Source organism: Microtus ochrogaster, chromosome 18, assembly GCF_000317375.1.
Source record: "Microtus ochrogaster isolate Prairie Vole_2 chromosome 18, MicOch1.0, whole genome shotgun sequence".
NCBI classification, from domain to species: Eukaryota; Metazoa; Chordata; class Mammalia; order Rodentia; family Cricetidae; genus Microtus; species Microtus ochrogaster.
In genome coordinates, this window is record NC_022020.1 from 58,259,963 (window position 1) to 58,265,709 (window position 5,747).

The 5,747-nt window shown below is 47.1% G+C and overlaps 1 protein-coding gene across 5 annotated transcripts in view; it reads left to right on the plus strand.

Annotated features, from left to right (window-relative positions):
- Mro (maestro) overlaps positions 1–5,747 on the plus strand; it is a 19,547-nt gene that overhangs the window by 3,578 nt on the left and 10,222 nt on the right. For 3 of the 5 annotated variants that reach the window (XM_013349462.2, XM_013349464.2, XM_026783640.1), the window contains exon 2: positions 1,040–1,186. The gene's annotated coding sequence lies outside the window, so the exon portion shown is untranslated. Of the gene's footprint in view, positions 1–64; positions 1,187–3,166; positions 3,427–5,747 lie in introns of those variants that run through there. The other 2 variants (XM_013349463.2, XM_005356257.2) reach the window with 2 other exon arrangements.

Here is a 5,747-nt window from a genome sequence, read left to right on the forward strand (position 1 = left end):
CATCGCCCGGCCTAACTGGAATTTTTAAGCTGGTCCTTGGCATAGCAGCATCCCTGACGGGAATCCAGCCCTAGGATGGGCATGCCTGTAGTGGGGTTCTCACTCTGCCACTAACTGTATAAAAATGAGGAGAACAGGAGGTATTGTTCCCTTGGTTTGGTGTCAAAATTAAATAGAATAATCGAAGTAATATTTACTTTAAGGCTTAGCATGAGGAAGTATCCATAAACGTTACCTGTTAGCAAAACAGGCCCTCAAATCTGTGTAAACAACCGCCTCCCTCTTACCCCTGCCCCTTTAAGGCCATTTTGCACTCCTCATCCCACACAGGGCCAGTCAATAAATATTTACATCAATTAGAATCAGGCACATGGTGGCAGAGTTCAGGGAAGGAGAAGCGACAACGTGGGAGGCTCCAGAAGGCTGCAGGAGCGGTAGAAGCCTTGTTCAGTTTTTAACTAATAAATGATTTAAGTTGTTGAGTGTTTGAATCGCTCCTTTCCGGACATATGGCGTTTATTGAGCAAGAGGTGGCATTAGCAGTTAAAATACTTGTTAGTGCGACAGTCAGTTACAAGTGTGCAAGATTAAATTCTGCTCTAACTGGATTATGTGGGGAGAGCCCTGGAAGCCTTGACTGAAAGAACGGCGCCATCTACTGGCGATATGGAGAAATGACCCCGGGCGGTGCGGGTCTTGGTTGGGGATAAAAGTCCTCAGTATTGCCATTCTTTCTGCAGAAACTGTGGGCGGGACTGGACAGGAGGAATTAAAAAGGACGGGCAAGCCGCACGTAAGAGATGCTTCTGTAATGTAGAGGCGGAAAGAGCACAGCACCTTGGGCGAGCGACAACCTTGTGGGTGGCATCATTGGAGAGCAGTCCCCTCCGTGTCTTGTCCTCCGCCCCCCCACGCCCAAGCCTCACCACCTCGTACTCACGGATCCCCTGTCCTATTGGTTTCACTTTCCTATTCTCTGCTGGCTCCAAATTCCAAGACGACCCTTCTTCACCTTCTGGTTCCTCTTTTTGTATGGAAGGAAACTAGGACTGGGAAAATCGCGCTGAGTCACCACATTTGGCGGCCAGTCCAGAACAGCTGGAACAGAGTGCCTCCTGAGGGGCCACAGGCCAGCCTCCACCCCTCCAACAGCAAGTCCTCACGTGACAGCCACCCCAGGAGCCAGGTAAGGTGACTGCAGATGTCTCAGCCCTCCCTGAGCAGATGTGCAGGCGCCCTGGTTCCCACATCCTCCTGGAATGTGCTCTGGCCACTGGCGTTGGAGGGAATTGAATCCCAAGAATGTTGCTACTAGTGATGTTTCTTTTGGAAGATGAAAATGGATCATAACACACCTGAAAGCCATTTATTATGTTTTTCTATTAAAAGACTATGCAAATCGGTCAGTAGCTGGGTTATAGAGCCTTGTGTTTTAGCAGAGTTTTAGTGTAGGAAGGCCTGAGGGAAAATATGGATGCTTCAGACGGAAGTGTCTGCACCCTCGGTCAGCTCACAGGGAGTTGGTTGTCTAGTTTTGAGGTTCTGATGGTGACTACATACAGACTGTGAGCCAGCAGAGGTGCTGCACAGCCTTGGCCCCCAGATTCTGAGGGAGACTGAGACAGAACAGTTGTGAGTTCAAGGACAGTCAGGAAGTTAAAAAGCTAAAAAAGAAAAAAAAAATTTTTTTTGTTTGTTTTTTTGAGAAAAAAGGAGTAGGGGTTTCAGAATTTTGAATTCAATTGCTGGTTGAGTTTGGATGAGCTATTTTGTCATATCCTAAGCCCCAGGGTTTTATTTTTTTCTCTAAAAGGAAGAAAACGAAGCCTGCCTGTCAATAAAATGTGGAAATTAAATGAAATACAGTAAGAATTCTTTTATCTGAGCTGATGGGGCTGGATTTAGTTAATAAAGAAGTTGGTTAGAGACTCATGAAAGCTAATGCCGCCAATATGTCCCCTGAAGTACAAGCTTCCTACTAATTCAAGGTGTGGCCTTTTTTTAAAATATTGATCTACTAGCTGACTTTTTGAGTTGTTTTCTTATGCGGACCACATGTGTAATGCCATGCAATTCTTAGCTCTGATTTGTTTTACTCTAGCAAGAACTTAAACTTTCTAAGTTACCTGCAACATCATTTCAATTCAAAAAGTCACGCCAGTAGGCACGATTTTCCTCAAACTTTGTCTGTCTGTACACAGCGATATTTTAACCACTTCCCATCGTGAAGTTGTCCTAGATCATCTAACCTGGCTTTCAGGGAGCGATTTCCTCTCCTTGTATACTCGGCTGCTTTGAGGTGTTTGATCCCTTGCATGCCAATAAATAATTAAGTAAACGAATTAATTTCACGGTTGCAATAACAGGTGCAGCTGTGAACTGCTTCTTGGAAAGCACGCTCCCCCCATGGAGCAGCAGTAGTGAGCAGTGTCACCCCTGCAGTGGGTGACAAAGTTCTCATGGGGCCCAGAGAATCACAGTTAACCTTCAGCCAGTGTCAAACAGATGGATTTAGGACTTCCCCGCACTTAAAGTGCTTGACCTAATGCCTCGCCAACAGAAGCGCCTCTCCTACCGTCTGCAGCTATTTATCATAGCTAATGAGTTCGGAGTTTGAAGGGGAGTTCGAAATCTAGCAGTTTTCCCTATCATTTTATAGACGAGGAAAAAAAATACAACTGTAAACTGGGTCTTCATAAAATGCCTCGTGGCTTCAGTACGTGGACAGGTGTTCATCATGAAGCTAATGCTTGCCTCTCAGGGAGTTATGCTGGTGAAGGTGTTGGAACAGTGCTGGGAAGGCTTCTAGTTCCCCATCCTTGGCTTTTCTGTATGACTAGACAGAACCACGGTGTCGATGGCCCCTTGGGGGTAGCGAAAACCTTGACCCTGGGTGTGGGCACACACCGGGGACACATCCGGAGGTGGTGGGCTGCATTAAGCTGTGTTTAAAAGGGATAAAACAAGTGTCAGCCAGACTCTTGTCTTCAGTTTGAGGTGTCAGGACCTCCTCCTCCTCGGACCCCTAGCCCAGGTCTCACTCAGTGGTAGAGCCTACCTCTAGTCGGCAATGGTTGTTAAGAGCCTATGGGAAGAGCAAAGTGACCAGGACTCTGTCCTGCATTCATTGGCAGTTTGTTTACCGTGTTCCTTTCAGACAGCTTGTGTTGTCTCAGGTGGAGATAACTCTTGGGTTTTGATTGGGTGGGGTGTAAAGGTCACAGCTCCTGGACGGAAGCCACTGGTATTGAGGGTGCTGCTGGCACCGAGGGCGCTGCTGACACCAGGGCTTGTGTGATGCCTTTAACTCTGAGTTTGCTTTGCTTACTTATCTGTCTTTAGTTTTTGAGGCAAGGGATTATTCTAGAGCCTAGACTTCTCTGGGACTCGTGGCCTTTCTGCTTTTGCCATCTGAAAGCTTCGAGGGTAAGTGTGCACCACCGTACCCTGTTTGCTTCTTCTTCTTATTTGTTCTTATTTCATTTGTTTTGAGACAGAGTCTCTCTGTGTAGCCTGGGATGGTGCCCTGGAGCTCACTATGTAGTCTAGCCTGGCCTTGAACTTGCCCTCCTCCTGCCTCTGTCTCTTGAGGGCTGGGATTACAGATGTCGTTTTGCTTTTAAAGGCAATTTTTTTTTGTTTTTTTTTTTGTTGTTGTTGTTTTTTTGTTTTTTTGTTTTTCAAGACAGGGTTTCTCTGTGGCTTTGGAGCCTGTCCTGGAACTAGCTCTGTAGACCAGGCTGGCCTCGAACTCACAGAGATCCGCCTGCCTCTGCCTCCCGAGTGCTGGGATTAAAGGCGTGCGCCACCACCGCCCGGCTTTAAAGGAAATTTTAATAATGGCATTCTGCCTGGACAGGGTAACTCATACCATTAATCCCAGTACCAAGGAGAATGAGGTAGGGGGATCTCAAGTTTGAAGCTAGCTTGTACTACTTAGCTAGCTGAAGGCCAGCCTGAGCTTTATCTTGAGAGTTGCTTTTTAAAAACAGAGGGTTGGGGCTATAGGCCAGTGGTAGAATTCGTGTCCAGCATGTACAAACCCCTGCACTTGGTCTCCAGTATTGGGAGGGGAGAAAAAGCATCCTAGAATCTAAGATCACTGCATGCTAAGATCATGCTTTTTTACTGGGCTACACCCTCAAGCCCCGGACTGATTTTAATTTTATCTTCACAATTATCTTAGTTCATGTCTTTTGCTAATACCAAAGCACCAGAGACGGGATAAGTAATAGATTTGGGCTCTCCATTCTGGTTTACAATTAAAGGACCCCATCAGTGGATCATTTTCTTACTAACAGGGTCCTGAAGCTTTGCAGAAACATCCCCGGTGAGAGATCAGCTCAACAAAATGGATTCTACAACAGACTCACCATTGTGATAAGTTTAACTCATTGGTCCTTTGATCACATGAATGGTTAGCTAGTGAGGGCAGAGGCTGAGTCGGCTCATAGTGAGTGTTAAATTTCAGTGTGAGTCTGGAGTGGCTAAACCATGTTCAGACCATAGCAACTGTGAACTTCAGTGTGCAACACATGCTGCAAGGATCAACTTTCCCCTCTCTCAGAACATGACTCAAGCCCTTCTGCAACTTCTGGGGTCTCTCCTGAGGTATGGCCTCCATTCCAGGGAGCATGCCAATCTTGGGGTTGTTAGTTCAGAGATTCGTGTATACTAGTGTTTGTTTAGTGATACCAAAAGTCTCGGACAGAAAATGGGACACTCAGACCCTTGGCTTCCTGAGATGCTGGCCCAGCAATTCTGAAGTGGGCCTTGGGTCTGACAAGCCCCAGAAATGCTGGTGCGGAAGGCTCCCCTATCAGTGTGGAAACCGCTTTTAAGCTTGAATTCAAGATCAAGACATGCTCTGGATGGCGGTCTGCCTGCTGACAGGAGATTGTGGCTCTGGTCTCATGAGGGGAAACGGAATACTGGAGAGGGTTTGCTAGAACAAGGGGCAAGCTAGGGCAGCACCTGTGAGTGCCTCTCTATGCACAGGTGCTGTGTCTTCCAGGAGCGGTCACACAACTTTCCTTCACTTTGCCCTGCTGGGGAACATTCCATGACTTTGAATTCTAGTCCTGCCTGTTAGGACCAGGGCTGCTGCTTGGTTTCTGAAGCTGGGGGAGGCCACCTTAGCTGGCTAGCGTCCTCTGTGTCCCAGTTGCTCTTGCAAAAAGAAGTTGTGCATAAGAAACAAGGAATAGCTTGTTTTCTTGCGCAGTGGAGAGTAGCCCAGTTATGCTTTATTTTGCCATGGGACACAGATGCCAACTACTCCACAATGAGGCTCATGATCTCTTCACTGCACAGGCCCCAGCCTATGAGATTAGTGCTTTTTCAAGTTACCAGTAACCTGTCTTTGTCAGGAATCTGTTGACACTGACCCAGAGTGTCCTACCCAAGGAGAAACAGGGTCTAGTCAAACATAAAATTGCCTGGAGAAAACCCCAGGATAACCACACATTTCTTTTGTTGTTTTCTGCTTTGACTCATTATGGGTCTGCAAGTCCTACATTCTGGAGGGACAGCCTTTCAATGCTACGATTTCTTTCTTGCAGGATGGTGGTTGTAGAGTGTGCACCCCCCTCCCCCCCGGCCAGTGGTAGCTCAGTACCACCCGGGAGTTGACTAGAAATACAGATTACTAGGCTACCTGCCTGCTCCAGTGCACAAATCAGGAACTCTGAGGACTGGTCCTGGAATGTGTGTGTTCTAATAAGTTCCCCCAGGCAGTTCTGATGTAT